This window comes from Sturnira hondurensis, unplaced genomic scaffold (assembly GCF_014824575.4).
Source record: "Sturnira hondurensis isolate 20B ecotype Veracruz unplaced genomic scaffold, ASM1482457v3 Scaffold0005252, whole genome shotgun sequence".
Lineage (NCBI taxonomy): Eukaryota > Metazoa > Chordata > Mammalia > Chiroptera > Phyllostomidae > Sturnira > Sturnira hondurensis.
In genome coordinates this window covers 7,079,540-7,104,322 of record NW_028077883.1, presented here as the reverse complement: position 1 = coordinate 7,104,322, position 24,783 = coordinate 7,079,540, and positions in this window count along the sequence as shown.

Below are 24,783 nucleotides of genomic sequence, written 5' to 3'. Positions count from 1 at the left end.
ATAGTATGCTTGTCAAGTCTTCTACACTGATTTTGTCATTCTGTCAATTGCATTGGGATCACAACTCGAGAAATTTTCTTTTCATCATTTTGGTAAAAAAAATTGCATTGAGCTTTTGGGACATAAATATACATTTTCCCCCATATAAACAACAGCCTAAAATATTGTTTTGAGAAATAAATATATTTTATGAAGTTAGAGATATTAAAATCCTAGTGGAATCCTAGTGGGAAAATGTTAGCTGAGGAGAGGAATAGCAATTTATGCCTCTATAGAGAAAATTTGTCACTTATTTGTGACTTGAATTCATGGCCATGAAATATGTGACCCTCTTCTCCACAGTGATTATAGCAGCACAGTGATTATAGCTCTGACTTAGTTTAAGCCCTTCACTCTTGTCATTAAGAGTCATTCTAGATTTCTGCCTTAACACAGAACAAAATTTCGACACATACGACATGGATGACCTTTTAGGACATTATGCTCCATGAACTAAGCAATCACACAAAGACAAATGTTGTATGATGTTACTTATGTGAAGTACCTAGAGTCGTCAAATTCACTGAAGAGAAAGTAGAATGGTGGGTGCCATATTGGGTGGAGAGGGGGAGATAAGGAATTGTTATTTAATGCATATTAGAGTTTCATACACCAAAATTAATTCAAGGTGGACAAAAGACTTAAATATAAGCCGTGAAACCATTAAAGCCCTAGAGAAGAACATTGACAGGAAAATCTCAGATATTCCATGCAGCAAAATTTTTACTGATATGTCCCCTAGAGCAAGGGACATAAAGGAAAGAATAAACAAATGAGATCTCATCAAAATTAAAAGTTTCTGCATGGCTAAGGAAAACAGTACCAAGATAAAAAGAGAAGCAACAGTTTGGGAAAACATATTTGCCAATGATACTTCAGACAAAGGTTTAATCTCCAAAATATACAAAGAACTTACTCAACTGCACTCAAAGAAGACGAGCAACCCAATTAAAAAATGGGCAAAGGACTTGAACAGACATTTCTCCAAGGAGAACATACAGAGAATCCAGAGACACACGAAAAGATGCTCGATATCGCTAGCTATCAGAGAGATGCAAATTAAAACCACAATGAGATACCACTTAACACCAGTCAGAATGGCTATCATAAACAAAGAAACAAACAACAAGTGCTGGAGAGGTTATGGGGAAAAGGGGACCCTAGTTCACTGTTGGTGGGATTGCAGACTGGTACAACCACTATGGAAAACAGTACGGAACTTTCTAAGAAAACTAAAAATGAATGTGACTTTTGACCCAGCAATTCCACTATTAGGAGTATCTCCTAAGAACCCTGAAACACCAATCCAAAAGAACCTATGCACCCCGATGTTCATAGCAGCACAATTTACAATAGCCAAGAGTTGGAAGCAACCTAGATACCCATCGGTCAATGACTGGATCAAAAAGCTATGGTACATTTACACAATGGAATTCTATGCTGCAGAAAGGAAGAAGGAGCTTCTACCTTTTGCAACATCATGGATGGAACTGGAGAGCATTATGTTGAGTGAAATAAGCCAGGCGGTGAAAGACAAATACCATATGATCTCACCTTTAACAGGAATCTAAACAACAAAACAAACAAGCAAGCAAAATATGACCAATGACCCTCAAATACGAAATAGGCTGACAGGGTCCAGAGAGGAGAGGGGAGAGAATCATAGGGGAAAAGGGGAGGGACTCACATGAATAAGTATAAAGGACACATGGACAATAATTAAGGTGGGGGACGGAAATGGGAGGGATGTGCGAGCACGGCGGGGGGCGGCGCAGGGCAGAGAATATAAAACAGAAAACTGTACTTGAATAAGAATTAAATAAAAAATAAATTAAAAAAAATGGATATTAGAGTTTCAGCTTTTCAAGGTGAAAAAGTTCTGGAGACCAGTTATACAGCAGTGCGAATGTACTTAACATTACTCACATGTTTACTTAGAAATGGTAAATTTTGTGTTATGTATTTTTTACTGCAATTGAAAAGGAAAAAGAAGGAAAAATAATTCTAGAATCTCACCTCATTCAGAAGGGGTTTGCAAAAATAATTTTTGGTATGGCATAATTATTTCTTGAGTGATTAAGCATTTTTTTTCTCCAAGGAAGAATTAGGAATATATATATAACTCTTAAGAAAATAAAATACATGCCCCGACTGGTATGACTCAGTGGCTTGAGCATCATCTCTCAATCTGAAAGATTGATGGTTCAATTCCTGGTCAGGGCACATGTCTGAATTGTGGGCCAGGTCCCTGGTCGGGGGTGTGCAAGAGGCAACTGATCAAAGACCAATGTTTCTCTCTCACACTGATGTTTCTCTCCTTCTCTTTCCCTCCCTTCCCTTCTCTCTAAAAATAAATAAATAAAATAATTTTTTAAAGAATACAAGTAAAGAAAATACAAAATGTTAATATTTTGCATTAAGGAATCTTGCATATTTGCTACTATTTCTTATAATGCTTATTTATCTTATTACTCTTATAATTCCATTTTCTGAAGTATACTTGTGTAAATGACTTAGGTTTGTGATATTAAATTTAATTCTTACTAAATTTATGCACGGTCTTGAAAAATTTGAGATAATTTGAGATATTTATAAGTTTGGTTTATGAGGTTAGTAAGAGTAGTCAGGAAGACTGTGTTGAACTTTGACAACTGTAGAGCTGAAAAGAAAATTCAATATTTTAATATAAAATGTTAAATGGAAAAGGAAATTTAATAGGCTGAGATTTTAAAAGAATTTAATGAGGTTCTTAAATCCCCCTTAAAAGCAATCATAAAAAGTTGCTAGACTTTTTTAAAAGAATCCAAAGACTACCAGGTAAATTAAAAGCTTAAGAAAGTGTCAAGCAAAGGAAATTCTCATTTAAAAAGAAACCTAAGTAAACCTCTAAGTGGTCTTTCCTACACATAAAAGCTGTGCTGAGGGCATCGGGAAACTCACTGTCACCCTGGGGACAGAGCAGAATTCGAAGAAAAGAGAGTTGGGCGGCAGCTAGCAAGCAGCTGCGGACAGCCACTGGCCTGGTGTGGGCAAGTGGAGGATCCCACAGGACGGAGGCAGAGCTGGATTCAAGGGCTGGAGAACCACGGCTGAAAATGGAGATGCGGAGTATTTGCCTTCCTATTTTTTTTTTTCTGTCTTACTTGCTCATTGTTTTATTTTCGGATCTTCCCCCCCAATATAATGTGAAAACTGAGAGGGCAGGGCCTCTATTTTGTTAACTGCTTCATGACCAGCTTTTAGGACACCTTTAATAAAACTGACACCTGTTGAATAAATTAATCAATATAAAATGATTTTTAATGGCGATCTCCCCCCAAATTATCCCAAACTCTTTTTGGTAATTTTTAATTTCAGAGTCTTTACTCAGTTCTTTACTCATTAGCTGCCTCACCAGCAGGCAATTTGTGAGTTCTAGGTGGGCCAGAACCGGAGGGGCCAAGGCCACTGGGAGCCTTGATAACGAGCAGCCGAATTCTCTCTTCCTCTCCAGGACAGTCACTTGTAATTCTGCTCAGGTGCAAAAGCAGTTTGAAACTGACGATGTCTCCAGTTCTCAGAGATTTTTCTCACAATCAAAAATAGATTTTCTTTTCTTTTTAAGTCATCGGCAAAGTACCGTGCTCGGTCACATGTACATTGACTAATTTGGGGGGAAGATAATAAGGATGGCCCCGTGTGATACCATTTTAATGAGCTAGTCTCTCTCTAGAAAGGCTCTGGGCTGTGTTGAATCTAAGGTACATTTTTAAATGAGTCAGAATCACTTATCGATCACCCTCTGTGCGCAAATGACTGTGTTAGTATTATTGACAATTTAAAAGAATAACAAAAGGGAAACGTGGACTTCAAAGAGTTTCTGGCAGTCTTTCTGGTATATGGAACACTTCTGGGCAGGCAAGGCCAGGGCAAGCTGCTGCAGACGCATGTCGGCTTCAGGGCATTAGGTNCTGTGTTGAATCTAAGGTACATTTTTAAATGAGTCAGAATCACTTATCGATCACCCTCTGTGCGCAAATGACTGTGTTAGTATTATTGACAATTTAAAAGAATAACAAAAGGGAAACGTGGACTTCAAAGAGTTTCTGGCAGTCTTTCTGGTATATGGAACACTTCTGGGCAGGCAAGGCCAGGGCAAGCTGCTGCAGACGCATGTCGTCTTCAGGGCACTAGGTCACGCAGCAGGAGACCAGGGAAGGAAATGAAAACTAGAAGTAGGCTGTAAAATGAAATTGCCTCCAAAGATATCCTCAGACTAGTGGTCCAATGGAGCATGTCTAGCAGATACTGGAGAAACCCATCTGAAATTATACTCCTTACTAACTACAAAAGTTGGCCCAATGAAAACTTTCAAATTAAAAAAAAAAACTCACCGATCTAGAAAGATTGAAAATACAAACAGACAATGTCAGAATATATACGATGATATACAACCTCTGCAGCCCGAAACCATCACGACTTAATCAAGGACTGCCAGCTTCCAATTTTTACACTAGCTTCCAGCTCAGGACCAACCAGAGAAAGCCAAATTTTTCCCCGGTAGCCATCTTCCAGCCTCCCCCATGCCAACAACCTCTAATGAGAGCATGCCTGAAGACTACTGTGGTTTTGTTTTGTTTTGTTTTGTTTTGTTTTGTTTTGTTTTTTCCCTATAAGGCTGCCATGGTAGTCTTGGAGTCTCTGCCAAAAGCAGTTGATAGTGGCTGCCTTTTAAAGCTCTCATTTGGGTGGTATTCATTTATTTCCACCGTTTTCCTGGAGGCCCCACCTAGATACGTCTGCACTGCCTATTGCCACGGACCCCAGACTTCAAGCAGCCGCAGTGGCAGCGGCGGCCGGGGTGCCTTGTGCTTGTGGCCTTATGGCGCGCTCTCCCACGTAGAAGTCAGGTCTGGGTCTGGGTCTGCACTCTGCCGCCTCTGTATTGAGTTCCTCAGCCCTGTCTCTCCAGTTTGATAAGCAGACTTTGTTATCGATTCTCCTATGTTTGGCATTCTTGGTGGAATCGGTTCATTCTTTTTCACCTCTTTTGCTGCATTTCATGCTTCTGTTTTGCATTGTGCTGTCTGGAAGTGTTGTTTCTCATAAGGGGAATGACGCGGGATAGCATGGGCTGAGGCCCTGCATGCCCGTCATTCCAGATGACCTCACAGACTCCCGAATTTGTTGCTTTTACCAGAAAGGCATCCATTTGGGCAAACTCTGATGGAAGCCACAAAAAAAAAAACACATGTGAGTTTCTTCTTCTGTCTTGACAGCTTTGTCTTGAGAGCTTTGTCTTGATACAGAGAGTGTTTGCCCTGGGTTTCTGCCTGCCAGGTGGGCCGCTGGGATGTGCAGGGTGGGGGTGGGTGCAGCTCCCTGGGGCTGTATTTGGAGGGCAACTGTTAGTTCGGGACCGAAGTATGAGCAGGAGTGTCACATTTCTGCTGACCATTGCCAGCTCTCATGGAGTCAGCTAGGCCTAAAGATTCTCCTCTCTAGGAAAAATTTCTTCATATATATTTGTATACTCGTTACAATTCTAAGGCTTGCATCTGTCTCTCCAAATGACGTAACTTCAGGAAGAGTGGTCTGGGTCTCTGAAGCCACTCTGGGGAACATTTTACTTGAGCAAAAGTATTCATCTGAGAGGCACCTCAGAAAAGAAAGGGAATAAGGTTTCTTGGTCCTAATGAGTAGCATTTTGTTTTTATTCAACATTTTTTGTATTTGTTCTTTAGTGTATTTTCTTATACTCTTGTTTTCCCTTCCCATGTGTTTTTTGCACTGATACTTTTTAAAAATTATATTTTTCTCTTAGTAATTTATTCTGTTATATAGCTCCATTTTAATCAATCATATTTAAGACTCTAAGTTTCTCTACTGATATGCCAAGTGAAATAATAATTATTGTATTGCTGTGTCCCAACCCTGTTTGCTGTCATTCTTTGCTTTTTTCTCATACGGGGATTGCTGGTCTCTGAGCTACAAAGCAAAGCTATGGAGGCAAAACATCCAGACTCAGATAATTCTCAGGGTCTCTTAAACATTCCAAATGAATGTGAAGGAACGAGCTAATGACGAGGGGAGCAGGGGAGAAGCGTCTCCTCCCTCAGGAAGTTTCTGGGGTGAGAAGGTGATGTCCTGCCAGTTTCCGTGGGGTTGACTCCCCCTCCTGTGAGGGCCCCCCCCTCTCCCTTCCCTGCTGCAGCGTTCCAGGGCAAGAGGTCAAACGCTCGCTGGCTATGATTTGGACTTATTTAAGCCTTAACATCTGCTTGCAATTAGAATGAATCCTTCCAAGAGTCTGATATATATGATGGATTCTAATCATTAGTTTCCAGAGCCTTTGCATGTGTTTTTCTAGTGTGGTTTTCATACATATTATATAAACTTTTGAGAATATTTTGCAGCTCTCACAACAGTAACACGCCATATGACCTCACATTTGGAAGATGCAGAAAAGCCCCCCAAAAGAAAATACCCATAATCCATATAGATAGAACATGTTATCAGATTGTTTTAGGTATAATAGTCCCAATTTTGTATCTGTTTTTCTAACATTAGAGTCGATATATTTGTGAGCTATTCTATGTTTTATCATGAATATGTAGTGCCAGCAGCATGTTTTCATTACCTAGTATTCCATCCATAATTTCTAGAGAATTAATCTCAAATTTAATAGTAAAACTGTCTAGTATCGTCATCTTTTAGTATCCTCTAGATTCTGCATGTATCCACTTTCTCATTCTTAAGTTTACTTATTCGTATTTACCTGCTCTTATTATTATAAGATTATAGAGAGGTTATTATATTTATCTCTCTCTCTCTCTCTCTTTAAAGTCAACACTTTAAAAAGATCTTTGGTAAAATTTTATTTTAATATTATTTCAAACTTGTACAAAAGTTGAATGAATGGGATAGGAAGCTCCCGTATGCCCATTATTTCCATTTGCTATATTATTTTATACACAGGGTGGGGCAAAAATAGGTTTACAGTTGTGAGTGTTGTGAAATATGGAGTTTATTTTTGTTTTATTATTTATTAATTGTATTATATTCCATATGAATAAGTGTAAATCTACTTTTGCCTTACCCTACTGTATGTTATATATAAAATGTATATCATATATGTATTTCTACTGCTATTCTCCATTTTACTATTTTTTAAAGTATTTTATTTATTTATTTTTAGAGAGAGGGGAAAGGAAGGAGAAAGAGAGGGAGAAAAACATCAATGTGTGGTTGCCTCTCACATGGCCCCCATTGGGGACCTGGCCCACAACCCAGGCATGTGCTCTGACTGGGAATCAAACCCGTGACCCTTTGGTTCACAGCCCACTCTCAATCCACTGAGCTACACCAGCCAGGTCATTTTACTATTTTTTTGAATCCTTTGTAAGTTGAAAATATCCCTTTCTCTCCTGAATACTTCCATATGTATTTCCTAAGAACAAGGATGTTTCTTACTTAAACACAGTATAATTGTCAAAATTAGGAAATTAGGCATTGATACACTATTGCTGAATCCACGCTGAAAATTATTTATGCCTCAGTGGTGCCTATGTCTTTTGTGGCATCGCTTTATTTGTCACCTCTTTAGGTTTTCTTTAGTCTGGAAGAATTCTTGCCTTTCTTTATCCTTCCTGACCTTGGTATTTGAAGCAGACAAAGCAGTTATTTGCAGAATGACCCTCAATGTGACTTTGTCTGATATTTCCTCACGATAAAATTTAGGCTGTGCATTAGAAAGTATCAAAGAAGTAATGAGTCATTCTCAGGGCATCATACAAGGAGTAAAGTGATGTTAGTTTTGATCACTTGTTTTAAGGTGGTATCTGAAGGTTTCTCCACTTTAGAGTAATTGTTTGTCATTAAAAGTAATCCGTGGAGAGATAAATTTGAGGCTATGAAAACATCCTGATACTTTCATTCACCAACTTTAACATCTTGATGATTTTTAACTCAATCATTACTTTTGTATTCATTGACAGTCTACTGTAAGAAAGAGTATTTATTCTCTCCTTTTAACTAATATCTGTATGGGTTTATGGATTCTTATGCTATTAAATTTGTTATAATCTATTGCTAAATTTATTTTGATTGACTACTCACCCTGAGGATACCCAGCATCAGTCCCTTAAATTGTCTCCTTTATTCCATTTTTTAACCTTCAAATTGTATTGCTTTTTTGTTAGCTCTATCAATCATTTCTTATGGTTATATGTGTTTCCATGTGTACACATTAATTAATACATTAAGTTGTGATGTGTAGGTGATGCCTTATGAAATTTTAAATTTTACTCAAAGATCTCCAATCTCAATAATCTTGATTTGGTAAGAAATTTTCTAACTTAGAAAATAATTTATAGGTAAAAGAGAACATGCTATTGAATCTCAAACACACTAACCTTCTCTCTTTTTTTTTTCTTTTCTTTTTTAAAAGATTTTATTTATTTGTTTATTTATTTATTTATTTTTTAGAGGTAGGAAGGGAAGGAGAAAGAGAGGGAGAGAAACATTAATGTGTGATTGCCTCTTTCACACCCCCTACTGGGGACTTGGCCCACAACCAAGGCATGTGCCCTGACTGAGAATCGAACCAGTGACCCTTTGGTTCACAGGTTGGCACTCAATCCACTGGGCCACACCAGCCAGGTCTCTCTCGTTTTTTACCATTTTAGGTTTTCATATGGTAGTTTGTGGAAAAGCACTTGCGTTTTTATTTTTATCTTTTATTTTATTTTAGAGAGGTGAGGGAGGGAGAAAAAAGATGAAGAGAAACATGGATCTGACCAAGAATCAAAACAACTGAGCCACACCGGCCTGGGTGGAAAAGCATCTGTTGTTTTTGTGTGTTTAGGGTAACTGTCTTCTTTATACGAGATGGCAGGAGGGCCTCATTGGACTTGTCCATGCCCTAATAACACTTCTTTAGTGTTTGGGCCATGAATCTATATAATCCATGACAAATTTTGATTTTCAGTAACTATTTTATTCTCACTCATTGTAAGAATTTGTAGATTTTCACCCTCAATGCACTGCAGACTTTCATTTTTTAAATGTTAACAGGATTATTCTTTGAGTTCATCAATGTGTTTATAAATGTACAAAGATGATGTAATTTCTTCTGAGATTTTTGTCCTAGTTACATGAAGAGAGACCAGTGCAGACCTGCTTTATAAATTGGTGAAGAGAAATTTTTTGTAACTTATCAATCTCTCCATCTTAAAGGAATTCCTTGTAACTTATCAATCTCTCTATCTTAAAGGAATTCTTTGTAACTTATCAATCTCTCTATCTTAAAGGAATTCTTTGTAACTTATCAATCTCTCTATCTTAAAGGAATTCTTTGTAACTTATCAATCTCTCTAGTTTAAAGTTTTCTAAACTTCTTTGCATGCATATTGGAATTCTTTCTTCCTTAGTCTCTGGTCCTGACTTGTCACGGCGAGGTTTTTTCATTTGTCACTTACATGTCATTCAGAACACACCTCTTTTGAAGATGCAAAAAAGCCAGTAGATATTTGTTAGAGACCTGGTTCCCTGTGGGGTGGTTCCTAACCAGTGCCCCTTCCTGTCCTCCTCTCTTCTCAGCAGTAGCCCCACAGACTGCAGTCCACGCTTCCACCGAAGCTCTTCTTGACTTATCTCCAGGAGTCTTGGAACACATTCTTATTTTAAATTTTTAAGGAATCCTACTTGTTTTCGGTTAAGAATGGCATGTAGATAGTAAGATCTATGTGCTAAGTATGATCATTGCTACTAATGTGCCATTCATCATCTCTAGTCTCCTTCAGCAAAGAAGAACTATCTTTAACTGTTCATTTATATTCAGGTACTATATCTGTATTTATTTCTATGATGATGTTTCCATTTGTATTTCTAAACAAAAACTATGCGTTTCATTTCCAATTCAGCACCACAGGGCATATGTTGTTTCTCTCCTTTCCATATTTTTATTCCTCTTTTACTGTTCCGGAACTCTTTACTGATCCAAAATCTGGATCCCATTACTCTCCACACTTTTTACTCATTTGCACAAGTCTGGCTTACACAGAAGTTGGTGGCAGAATTGTCAACTCATACCACTGAGAAAAGTAAGCCTACTAGCAAGAAGCTTCTTCACAGATATTGATTTTACACAAAATTTACATACAGCGAGGCACATAAAACCTAAACGTGAACTTGATATACTACACAAGTATAATCCTATCAAAATAATTGTCTACCTAAAAACTACAATATTTGTATATATAGTCAGTTAAGGTTGTTATCAGCTTAAAGTAGACCATTTTAAATATAAGATTTTTTAAAAATGTAAGATGTTTTATGCAAATCTCATGGTAGCCATAAAGCAAAACCTATAGTAGAAACACAAAAGGTAGAAAGAGAGAAATCAGAGCATGCCTGTACAAAAAAAAACACATCAAATCACAAAATAAGAAGACAAAGGGTATTGAAGGAGTAGAGGAATTATAAAACAAGTAAAAAAAATTAGCAAAATTATATTTGTAAATCCATACCTCTGAAGTATAAAAGCAATTAATTCTCTAATCAAGAAACAGCCCTGGCTGGTATAGCTCAGTGGATTGAGTGCGGGCCTGTGAACCACACGATCGCAGTTCGATTCCCAGTCAGGGCACATGCTTGGGTTGCAGGCCAGTTCCCAGCAGGGGATGCACAAGAGGCAACCATACATTGATATTTCTCTCCCTCTCTCCTTCCCTTCCTCTCTAAAGATAAATAAATTTAAAAAAATTAAAAAAAAAATAGAATAGATGAGTGGATAAAAAAATGGCAAGACCCATCTTTATCTTGCCTGCAGGAGACTAACTTTACCTTATTTGTTTGTTTGTTTGTTTTTTATTTTATTTTTTAAAAATATTTATTTATTTGTTTGTTTCTTTATTTTTAGAGAGGAGAAAGCAGGGAGAAAGAGAGGGAATCATCAGTGTGTGGTTCCATCTCAAGTCCTCCTACTGGGGGGACCTGGTCCACAACCCAGGCATGTGCCCTGTACTGGGAATTGAACCAGTGACACTTTGGTTCACATGCAGGCTGGCACCAAGTCCACTGAGCCACTCCAGCCAGGGCCTGACTTCAGCTTTAAGGACACACAAATACTGAAAATGAAAGGATAACAAAAGATATTCCATGCAAATGGAAACCAAGAAATAGTAGAGGTGCCTATATGTATATCAGATACAACAGATTTTAAGCCAAAGACTGTAACAAGGGACAAAGAATGTCATTAAGCAATGAAAAAGAAGTCAATTACTCAAGAAAGTAACATTAGTAAATGTTTATGCATCCCAAACAGGAGTACTTAAATATATAAAGCAAATACTAACAGATTTGAAGGAAGAAATTGACAGCAATACAGTAATGGTAGGGTACTTTAATATCCCACTTTCAACAATGAATAGATGACCCAGACAGAAAATCAGTAATGAAACATTGAATTAAAGTACACATTAGATCAGATGAAACTAACAGACATTTACAGAACATTTCTTTCAACATCAGCAGAACGTAGATTCTTCTTAAGTGCACATGGAACATTCTATAGAATAGTTTCTATGTTTGGCCACAAAACAATCTTTAAAAGTTCAAGAAAATTGGAATCTTATCAACCATATTTTCTTACCCCACGAAGTGAAACTAGAAATTAATTACAAACAGAAAACTGGAAAATTCACAAGTATATGTAGATTAAACAACATACCATGGAAAAACAAGAATGTCAAAGAAGAAACCAAGAGAGAAATAAAAAAAATACCTTCAGACAAATGAGAATGGAAATGCGAAATACCAAACCTACCCAACAAAAGCAGTTCCAACAGAGATATTTATAACAATAGGTAAAATCTTTACAAGCCCATGACTATTTTAAGCATTAAAATGTTTAGATAAAAAAAATAAACCCCTACATTAAGAAATAACCAACCTCTTTTGACATCTCAGGAAACTAGAAAAAGAACAAACTTGGCCCAACATTCGTAGAGGGAGGGAAATAACAAAGATCAGAGCAGGAGTAAATGAGACAGAGGCTACAAAGACAAGAGAAAAGATCGGTGAAACTACAGGCTGGTTTTTAAAAAGATAAACAAAATAGGCAAATCTTTAGTTGACTCACCAAGAAAAAAAGTTGTAAGATGCAAATAAATAACAGTATAAATTAAAGAAGAGACATTATAACAAATGACTCATCCACAAAAAGGATGAGAGACTACTAACAAACAATTATACACCAAAAAAAAGGACAACCTAAAAAGAAATGGATAAATTCTAGAATAATGCAACCTAGGCAGAATCATGAAGAAATAGAATATCTGAACAGACCAATTATTAGTAAGAAGATCGAAAAAGTCATCAAAAACCTCCTTGCTCCATGGCTGGTATGGCTCAGTGTGTTGAGAGCAGCCTGGGAACTAAAAGGTTGTCAGGTCAATTACCAGTCAGGGCACATGCCTGGGTTGCAGCCAGGTTCCCTGTTAGGGTTGTACGGGAGGCAACCAATCCGTGTTTCTCTCCCTCTCTTTCTCCCTTCCTTCTCCTCTCTCTAAAAATAAAATAAATAAATAAAATCTTTTTTAAAAAAAACCTCCCAGGAAAAAAAAAAGAAAAAGTCCTGCACCAGAGGGATTCACTGGTAAATTCTATCCAGCATTTAAAGAAAAATTAATACTGGTCTTTCTCAAACTCTTCCAAAAAGTAGAAGGGGATAGAACACTTCCAAACTCATTTTATGAGGCCACCATTACCTGACACTAAAACCAGACCAAAAAAAAAACCACACAAGAAAAGAAAATTACATTACAAGAAAATAAAATTTTTGCATCTATATTCACCAATATCCCCGATGAATATAGATGCAAAAATCCTCAACAAAATATTAGCAAACCAAATTCAACAGTAAATTTAAAAGATCATTCACCATAATCAATGGGATTTGTTTCAGGGATGCCATGATATTTCAACACAAGTTGATACACAAATCAATGCGATACACCACATTAACTAAATGAAGAATAAAAATCATATTTATATCCGTAGATGGCAGAAAATGCATTTGATGAAACTGAACACCCAGTCGTGATTAAAAAACAACTCTCGAGAAAGTGAGGGTAGAGGGAATATACCTCAACATAATGAGCCCGCAGGTGACATCTGAATCAATGATGAAACACTGAAAGCTTTTCTTCTAAGATCCAGAACAAAACAAGAATGTCCATTCTTGCCACTTTTATTCAACATAGCACTGGACATCCTCAGAGCAATTACATAAGAAAAAGAAATAAAAGGCATCCATATAGAAAAGGAAGAAGTATAACTCTATTTGCAGATGATATGATTCTATATATGTGTGCATGTATATATGTGTACCCTAAAGATTATACCAAAGATCTGTGACAACTAATAAATTACCGTAGTAAATTGCAGAATAGAAAATCACTACCCAGAAATCAGTTACACTTTTACATACCAACAACAAATTTGCAGGAAGAGAAATTAAGAAAAGAATCCCATCTACAATAGTATTGAAAAAAGATAAAATACTTAGGAATAAATGTAACCAAGGAGATGAAAGTTCTATACACTGAAAACTGTAAAACATTGATCAAAGAAACTGAAGAAAACACAAATAATTGCAAAAATTTTACATGCCCATGGATTAGAAAAAATAATGTAGTTAAATATAGTTATCTTGTTTCAAATTATAGTAAGATTGGGATCTTTTTTTGGCAGTATATTTATTTGAATTAGAGTTACCATAACAAGTACTTATTATCACAAAATCACTGATTCTCTAAATTAAGATCTTACCAAACTCTGATGTTACTTTTCATCTGATACTTGAATCCCTTAAGGCAAATTGCTTATTATGATATTCAACATGGGTAATAATCCAGCCAAAAATATTGTAAATATAACTCATTTTAATTTTGCTTATTTATGATGTTCCCATTAACCCATTGATTATCTGGTTTGTCTTGTTTGCTACGATTTTTCCCACATTTATTTTTCCCTACCCACCCCCCACCTCAAATTTTAAAATAAATATCATAATGAGACAATGAACTTTTTATCAGCCCAAGCTAGCCCTTTGGAACTTCTTTCTTTTTCTTTTTTTTTTTTAAGATTTTATTTATTTATCTTTAGAGGGGAAGGGGAGGAGAGAAGGAGAGAAATATCAATGTATGGTTGCCTCTCGTGAGTCCGCTGCTGGGAACTGGCCCGCAACCCAGGCATGTGCCCTGACTGGGAATTGAACCTCGATCGTGTGGTTCGCAGGCCTGCACTCAATCCACTGAGCTACACCAGCCAGGGCTGAAACTTCTTTGTTCTTAGTAATCAAACTAAAAGAAACGATTTGATGATTGTATATAGATCGTGCTTACTAATAAAATTATATATCTGGAAAAATAAAAGTTCTTCAACTTGAATCAATCAAATCATGTTAGACAAGTACATATTTAAATTGTTCCATTTTAGTATATTTTTTAAAAAGTAAAACCAAGGATAATGTCAAAATAAAAAACTCAAAACTGTAACAAACGCTGTTTGAATTGAGTAACTCTTTATATGACAAAGAACAGAAACCCTGGCTAGTATGGTTTAGTAGATTGAGTGCTGGCCTGTGAACCAAAAGGTTGCTAATTCAATTCCCAGTCAGAGCACACGCCTGGGTTGTGGGTCAGGTCTCCAGGTGGGGAGGGCAGCAGATTGATGTATCTCTCACACATCAATGTTTCTCTCCCTTTCCTTCTCCCTCCTCTTCCCTTCTCTCTAAAAAGAAATAAATAAAATATTTAAAAAGAAGAAAGAACATTTCCTTTCTTCACAAAATATATATGCTGTGGCAGTGGAGTAGAGTTAGTATAAAGTCATGTTTAGCTTGATATAAATACAGATAGTTACATGTAAAAATATAGTGTATGCCTATCAAATGGTTAGTAAGCACATATATTTCCTTATTTCCTTGCTCTGTCAGCTAAGAGTGCTTGAAACAACGACATTCCAGTAGAATTGAGTGTGCCTGATGCTTAGATCTTGGTTCCTAATATTTTCCCCCTGAAAAAAAAAAAAGGAAAAAAGGAACCAGGTCTCCTTGGAGAATTGGCTGATTCTAAGGCTAGGATAAGAAGGAGAAAAGATGAGCCAGAAGTATGAAAGTGCAGAACAAAAAAACAAAACCAAAAACTCCCTAGCTGATGGGGGCATGTAAAAAGTGATACATTAGCAAACTAAAAGATTTTCCAATGAAATAATGTGAGCAATTTAAGAAAAAAGAAAAGAGCACTGGGCTATAACACAAAATATGAAATAAATATCCATGAGCCCATACTGATATAATTAAATGATTGAATAAATAAATAATAAAGCAGAAGAAATGAATTTTCCATACAGAGAGTTCCAAATAATTTGTAGAGATAATTTGCTGTTATGAAATGGGGGCATAAACCTCCACTCTTTTTTTAACAAGTAAGAGTCCCCCACCTCCACACTCTTTTAACGTGGACTGTGCATGGTGACTTCCAAAGGACAGAGTATAGGAAGGATGGGAAAAAGTACTTTTACAGTGGAGAGACCTGGCAAACACTATGTCAGCCAGCTGATCAAGGTTAACATCAATGGTGTAAGTCACATGAATAGTATATACTCTTGATAGCAGGTGATGGAAACATTACCTGTACTTACATAGCACTTTACTTCTGTAGCCTTCCTTCCAAAAATTCATAACTTCTGTCTAATGATGATAAAAATAGCAGACAAATTCCAGTAGAAATAACTTCTACAGAATATTTGGGAAGTGCTCCTCAAGATTGTCAAGGTCATCAAAAACAATGAAAGTCTGAGAAATTATCATAGCCAAGAGGAGACGTGATAACTAAATGTTATATGGTACCTTGGAGAAAATCCTGCAGCAGAAGAAAAGACATTAGGTTAACACCAAGGAAATATGAATTATATATAGTTTTAAAAAATAATAATGTATTGAAATTAATTAATTGTGACATATGTATCATACAGTTATAAGATGTCAGTTAGGGAAACTGGATATGTGGTATAAAGAAACTACATTATCATCTCAATTTTCTGTAACTCAAACTATTTTCAAAAATAAAATTTATTTTTTAAAAGTATATATTGAAGTATAAAAAGCCCACATAGTTTGGGATTGTATGCTAAAATTTAGCAGTCTAAAGGTCAATTGAATTGAGTTATTATTTATCATTCTTTCCTTGTTTTGCAATGTTAACTGCATTCTTTTCACAAAAGAATTCAAAGTTATTCACTTTCACTCCCTCGGGCAAAAACTTCCACATATGCTCTTCAATATGCTATTCTGTAACCTCATATTGCAATACTTTTTAATAAAAATTCTTTTCAGAAACAATACGTTATGGGGTTTTCAACTTTATTGAGTGAAGGACATTAGCTCTTCCCGTTATAATTTCAAATAAATCTTGCATTCAAGATTCAGATCTCACATATATTACTTTCGCTCTGAGAAGGAAAATGTGCCCTGTGAGATCTAATACAGTGCGGTCTGTGACAACTGTGCTCTCAAGGGCTGAAAGTGACCCTGAAACAAGGAACTCCAAGTACAGCATTGTACAAATAATTCCACCAATGACTAGGTTACGGCAGCCAGTGCCAAAAGGAAGTAAAACAAATGAACAAAACCAAATATAAACCTCAAAGCACATCATAAGTTGAAATATTTATAAGTGTCAGAAACAACATTCATATAATAAAGGCCTTTTTTTTTCAGGATTTCTCAATATGGCATAGGAATATACTTGGGGACCTGTTTGCCATATTTATAATCATATACGGTCAATTCCTGTGCCCCTGTTTTTGTCATATTAAGATGAAAGGCTCTTCCCTGGTATTAAAATTCTGTACAGCCCTGGAAAAACTGCAGAAAGAAAGTTATTTTTTTCCTTTGTACAAGAATGTATGTTCTGTGAGGCTCAGGGGAGAATTCAGCTCAAAATAGGTGCCTTTCCCTAGAACACAACAACGTTAGGACTCTACAGAAGACAGGCCCTCTGGGTATTGGGGAAAGAAATTGGTACCACTAAAGAAAAGTATTCCAATTCGAAGTAGAACAAAAGCATGACTTTGTAACTCTTTAATATCACAATGAAACATTGTCTAAACCAGACCACCCAAGGATGATCTAATTCTCTAAGGGACGTACCTTTGATTGACATCCTAGTTACTTTTGATTAAGGCCAACATCCTGTGTATTACATGTCAACGGTACAGACTTTTTTTCTACTATAGTAGAGGTGCAAATGATTTTTCTCTGGTAGAACAGATAACCCAAAGGATTATAGTTTCACTGCCCTGTACGTTATTAATCAGTTTTGTCTATCACCGAATAAACTTATTTCAGCAAGTCTTTTTTTCTGAGTGACAATTAAAATCAATCTTTGTGTACATTATGTGTACATACACATGTAATATACACATATATAAGTAATATGCAAGTATAATATATATAATGTATGTGTATAGATCTCAAATGTGTTTTGAGCCAGCTTAACCATTCTACTGACACCTTTATTAATAAGTCAAACACATCTTTGACACATGTTAATTCTATATTTGTGTGGGAGTCATGTCCTAATAAAATGATTCAAAATTATTACTTTTATTTCCCCAGGCGTGACCTTCCACACGTGCTCTTTAGCCCTGTGAAACAGGTCACTGAAAAGAGATTTATCCATACATGTGTTGGTTTAGAGCTACATTACCACCACTGGAATTCATCTCTTCCTTGCTGCTAATATGCCCTCATCTATTTATGGTTATGAGGTGGCTCAAGACAGCCTTTGTGAACTATCGTCAATGGTGTTAAGCAAAGCTGAACACTTTGACCTTGTGATGGGTGAACAACTTGAACGTGCCATAAGCTTTCAGAGCTTTTAAGCAAATATCAATGGGAGAAAATGCTTTTAACATTTACACTTTAAAAGAAAACCACTTCATTAAGGAAAATCAATATTTATGCATCTTTCATCAAATATTATCCTCAGATGAATGAAGTGAAGTAGATTTCAATCTGTGAGTTATATGGGGGGAATTATATAATCAATTTACATACCTTATTAATTCTTTTTCTGTGATACAATCAGCAGCAGATCAAAGTCCACTACATAAATAATTGAAATACACAGCACAACGGTAAAATAACTATTATGTTAAAGTTAATTAAATGATCATGTAGACAAATTGAGGTACAACAAATCATCTGGCATCTCTGTCAGCCTAGGAATGAAGTTCTACAAAATGACAGTCATTTGAGAGAACTTCCTGTATGTAGCTTCTGGGACAAAATAATTAAGAAAAAATGTTAACAAAACTATCTGTGTGGTGCAACCAGTGTGGGAGATGAGAAGGGATCCATTGTAGACTTTTATGTAGCACATAAATGGCCATAGAAGTACAAATCCTGTTCCATGGGAAAACCTGTGTTTCTCCTGGTTATGTTCACTTGTCAGCATTCCTACTGAGTCTACAATTTACAAGTCACTGTGAAGAACCAGTAAATGGCATGGCTGGGATTTGAATGCAAAACTTTTAACTGTTTTTCTTGTGCTTTCTGTAAAAGATAATAGTATCTATATGTTCTGTACATCTTTTTTTTTTCTTAGCCTGGATGGTTTTTTTTTTTAGTTTTTTTATTTTTTATTGATTATGCTATTATACTTTTCCCAACTTTTCCCCTTTTGCCTCCCTCCACCCAGCACTCCCCACTCCCTCTGGCAATATCCCTCCTTTGTTCATGTCCCTGGGTCTTGTATATAAGTTCTTTGACAACTCTAATACTTGTTCTTAATGATCCCCTAGCCAATTCTGTACCTATAGATTTGTATTTCTTAATTTCCTCACCTTTTTCCCCATTCCCCCAGGACAACACCCTATCGGCCACTGTCCCAGTGGTCTCCATATCTATATAGTTCTGTTTCTGTTCTACTTGTTCGCTTAGTTTGTTTTTTAGATTCAGTTGTTAATAGTTACATATTTACTGCTATTTTAATGTTTATAGTTTTGATCTTCTTCATCTTCTTAAATAAGCCCCTTTAATATTTCATATAATAATGGTTTCGTGATGATCAACTTCTTTAGCTTTACCTTGTCTGGGAAGCACTTTATCTGCCCTTTGATTTTAAATGATAGCTTTGCTGGATAGAGTAATCTTAGATGTAGGCCTTTGCTTTTCATCACTTTTGACTACTTCTTGCCAGGGTCTTCTAGCCTGGCAAGGCTAGAAGTTTCTTTTGAGAAATCAGTTGACAGTCTTATGGGAACTCCTTTGTAAGTAACTATCTGCTTCTCTCTTGTTGCTTTTAACATTCTCTCTTTACCTTTAACATTTGACACTTTGATTACAATGTGTCTTGGTGTGGTCCTCTTTATATCCATCTTGTTTGGGACTCTCTGTGCTTCCTGGACTTGTATGTCTATTCCCTTCACCAAATTAGAGAAGTTTTCTTTTATTATTTTTTCATATAGGTTTCCAAATTTGTGTTCTTTTTCTTCTCCTTCTGGCATCCCTATGATACAAATGTTAGAATGCTTGAAGTTGTCCTGAACTCTCCTTACACTAACCTTGATTTAAAATTTTTTTTTTCTTGCTATTCTGATTGGATGTCTTTTTCTCCCCTATGTTCCAAATCATTGATTTGATTCTTGGCTTCATCTACTACACTGTTGATTCCCTGTAAATTGTTCTTTATTTCAGTCAGTATACCCTTCCTTTCTGTCTGGGTCTTCTTTATGCTGTAGAAGTACCCACTGAGTCTCTTAAACATCCTTATAACTAGTGTTTTGAACTCTGCGTCTAATAGATTGCTTATCTCCATTTTTAGTTCTTTTTCTAGAGTTTTGTTCTGTGCTTTCATTTGAGTCATATTTCTTTGTCTCCTCATTTTTGCAGCCTCCCTCTGCCTGTGTCTACATATTTTAGGTAGAGCTGCTTTGACTCTGTGTCTTGGTAGTGTGGCCTAATGCAGTAGGTGTCCTGTAGGGTCCAGTGGCACAGCCTTCCCTGTCTCCCAAGTCATGTACTCGAGGCACTTTCTCTGTGTGGGTAGTATATTCCCTCTTCTTGTAGATGAGTCTTGACTTGTCAGCAGCAGGTCAATGAGAGGGATTTACTCAGTCCAGGTAGGACTGGCTGACCCCTGGCCAACAACCACCTCCCTCTGTGGCTTGTGGAGGTGGTTGGCTGGTACTCAGACAGGGTCTGTAACTCTCTGCTCTGTACCCATGCTCTGGGGTTTCCTGGGTGGTGCAGGCCAAAGTCAGCCTTCACCTGTTCTGTCTAAGGCCCCTTGGTACAAACTATAAAGCAATCTATAGATGCCTTGTGCTAGGGCCGGGCTTGGGGCTACTCAAAGAAAGATACAGGGGCTGGGCTCAGCTGTTGCTTGTTTAAGTGAGTTTATGAAGATCTGAAGCCTGCACCTAGCCCAGCCCTTCATATGGAAAAACCACTGATACCAGGGTAGGAGGGTTGCTTTGGTGGGCCGGTAAGTTGGATGGGGTGGACCCTTAGGTAATAGTCAGGGTGGGGCTTACCTTGTGAGCCAGGTTGAAGGAAATTCAGATGTGGTGCTGCCTCGCTGTGGTTCTGTTGGGCAAGGGCTCAGAAAAAATACAATGGTCTCTGCCTGAATTTCTGTCTAGAAGCTTTCTCCAAGATCTCGCCCTGATGTCGGACAATTCAGTTCCTCCCTGTATGACACCGGTGCCCTTCAAGTTGCTGCCCCATTGCTGGAGTGCAAAGGGAAGATGCCTGAGTAAGTCTGGGTGCCACTGAAGCCCTTTAAGAGGAGAGACCTGAGAATCCTGCAGTTTCTTCTGCTAACCCAACCCCACTAGTTTTGACAACCGGGAATTATAGGAACTTATTTTCCTGGCACTGGAACTCTGGGCTGGTTGGTCTGGTGTGGGAAGTGGGATCCCTCACTCCCTGGATATCCCTTGATTTTATACCTACCGCATGTGGGTCTGGGAACAGCCGGTTCTGTGTCTCCGTGCCTCCACCCCTCTTGTCCCTCCTACCGGTCTGGATGAATGTGGTTTCTTTAATTCCTTAGTTATCAGACTTCCATATAGCTCAGTTTTCTGATGGTTCTGAGTGATGGTCATTCTATATTTTAGTTGTAATTTTGTTCTGGTTGTTTGAGGGAGCAAGCTACATTTACCTATGCCTCCATCTTGACTGGAAGTCATATTCTGCACTTCTTGATTCGACATCATTTCAGATTAGGGTTTATTTAAACCTTATTTCATGCTTCAGCAAGGGAAACAATATTTTCAAGGTTTTACTCCATAGGAGTAGGATGTATACATATACAGTAAATTCCGAATTACCCATGTCAATGAAGAACATTAGCATAAAAAATCATAGGAGTAGGATGTATACATACATAGTGAATTCCGAATTACCCATGTCAATAAAGAACATTAGCATAAAAAAACAGTTGAAATAGAGAAAGGTCCCAATTGCAAAGAAGTAAATGCGTGCTCCATTCAGATTGATATGTTTCATGACAAAGACCAAATAGTCGACTCTTCATTTGTTCCCACGCATTTTCTGCCCAAAATATTTGGTGCCACCCGCATTGGGGTTCCTGAAACACATATATTCAGAAACCTTGGAGGTTTATCATTTTTTTTTACTGAAGTACTATCTCTATTATTGAAGCAAATTTTACTTTTGACCAATAGGCCAACAAATCTAGTAAGTTTTTGGAGTTTTGCAACGATTCTAATAGACATACATATCACCACCACTTGTACAGTCTTCAAACATAAAGGTGGCTGATAAATGAGTCAAGCGGAAAGGCCAACCACACTGAATCGGGGACTGAGAACCTCAGGTCCCATCCCTAGTGTGACAGGATAAACTAGACAATCACCAGGGACTGTTCTCAGATGGAAAACCAGAGGGCTGGGCTGACTTCTCGAAAATGTCTAAGTTCTTTCTTGTTCATATCATGATTCATTGACTTCTCAACTTTTTCCATTATACAAATAAATTCCAAATAAAATTCTTTTTTCTCAAAAACATAAATAAGCATCTAAAATTTAAATAGATATTTCTACTAAAGGAAGAGAAGAAAATCATTGTCATAGTTGCATTTAGTTTTTACACTTACTCAGAAAAAATTAAAATAAGGTTTATAATACAACTATGAATTTTTATTACTGAAGAAATGTTTATTGTAACAAAACCTGTAACTGTATCAAGTAGTAAAAAATTGTAAATATTTCTTAAACTAGGACATTCTATAGTATGTTTGATATATTGGTTTAAAATGTGACTGTATTAGATGCTAAGGATTATAAAATAACTTCTAAAATAAGCATTTTACAGATTAGGTCACTTAATTATCTCTCACTTATGTACAAAATCTTGTGAATAATTGTAACATTCACTTTCCACTGGGACTGATGAAATCAGTGGTAAAATCTACATAGATGAAATGCCCAACTTTCAAAGATGAAAAAATCTGTAAGTGTGAATCCTATCAGCTTTTGTTTTCCAATGCTAGAATTCATCTTTCTCTATGAAATATTATTTTCTTACTTAAATATGATCTTTAGAATCATTACTAGCCAAGTCAATATAGTCTCACAGTAATTAGGCATCTTAACTAAGCCCCCAAAATAAAAATTAAAACACAGCTCTATTAGTGCTGGCATTTCAGTTCTTTTCAGAGACCCTCTCTAATTTAGCTGGAGGTAGTTTCCATGGTAACTGAAGAACGTGCTCTTATGAGTCCTGAAAGAGACAAATAAAAATCTTTGCTTCTTACAAGTGGGCAACAATTTACCTCCTTAGTGCTTAATGGAAGACATTTGAATCTGTTTTGGTTTCAGACAAAAGTTGGGAAAAGGCCAATTCTGTCAATTATACAAATCTAAAGGGTAAATATTAGTAAGGTTGGGGTTAGTTCGTAATATTAGTGTATATCTCAGCAGTTTTAGCTTTTCTATGATATATTTTCCTAAAGGAAGAACATATTACTTTCTGATATTAAATATCTTATAATAACATAAAGAACTTTAAAAACTAATTTTCTTAATTCAAGCTGACATATCACTTTCCACTGTTGTTGCCAGTTTTTATGATTTACTTCCCATTGACTACTTCTCCATAATACAAAGTTATGACACTGCAAAAAGTCAAAATGGTGTTCAATTTTTAATGGTTCCTTTCTGGGGTAGAGAAAAAGTTAGTCAGTGTCAGAGGGACTGTAGAAATCAGTACGTGAAAGAATGAGACACTTGCAAACTATTTAATTGAAAAGCAAGTACAGCCCTTCAAAGTAAAAAAAAAAAAAAAAGGAGAACAGAAAAGAACAAAACCCGTGAACTTAAAAAAGAAAATTGGAATTACTCAAGAATAAGTCAGGACCCTACTTGAAAGTCCCTCTGCATAATCTTGTATAGCAAAGATAATAAAAAAGATAAATCTACCTTAATCCAAAGGCAAAATCAACAAAATGACAGTCAACTGCCTAGAGAGGAATCTGTGTTTCCCTTGGTTGTGGCACTGGTTACCAAGGAAGTGACTGTAATTGAGAGGCCCCTGGCTCATAAATCCACATAAATCCATTCCCCTTAAGACCTCAGGGGAATCTAAATCAAACAGATCTTTCTAATGCATTAATTTGTGCTTTTTAGTGCTCACCACCCGAAGTGTAGCAAATGAAACTTCTCTTGTTGCATAGCAAAGGCAAAAAAATCAAGGCAATTATTGAAAAGTTCGGTTTAAAACTGCTTTTATCTGAACTTTCTGGGACAAGTTAGGACACCTGGCAGAATTTAGAACCCTGTAACCCATGTTTGTGACTGGCAGGGTAGTTGCCTGCCCACATGAATATTTGTGTGACTGAGATAATGTGAGTGCTGGTCTTGGGGTTCAGTGTAAGTGAAGCACAAGCTGGATGTAAGCTCCCCCTCACACCTTCACCCAGACATGAGATCTGTCCAGAGAAAGTCCAGCCATTGTTAACATAATGAGAATGATTTTCCTGGCATCGCTATAACATGGCAGCCAAGGAGAGTGGACTGGAATGCACATGCATGAACAACGATGACTTCACCGTACTAGTCAGTGGGGGCGGTAATAGATGCTGTTGAGTGAGCATGTGTACTCTGCGGCTGTCATATTCAAAATGACTGGGCAAGTAGAGCAATGAATCTGCATTGAATTTTGCACGAAGTTGGAACATTTCTTTACAAAACTATTGGGAAGATTCAGAAGGTTGCAGCTATGGGCAACTGGTGATTGGCAGCTTCATCACGACAATGCACCCGCTCAGGCATTACATCTTGTGCAGGGTTTTTTGTCAAAACATCAAAATGACTAGGTGATTCAGCCCTCCTACAGCCCAGATTTGGTGCCCTGCAACTTCTGACTTTCCCCAAAGCTGAAATCACCTTTGAAAGGGAAGAGATTATGTCAACTGCTAGACCTACTATTGGGTCTTGAGCATGCAGTGGTAAATAGAACAGGGCAGGACATACCAATATAGAACAATGATTCGGATCTGCTCATGAAAGGACAATCCTTATTTAAACAATTTTGATCAATATTCATTGAGAATCTACTACATGTTGGGAATACTGTGTGAGGAATGCAGGGATGGATCTAACAAGTCCTAAATTAGGATCATTTTCTCCAGCCTCTGTGGAAGGGTGTAATCTCACTTCAATAACTAC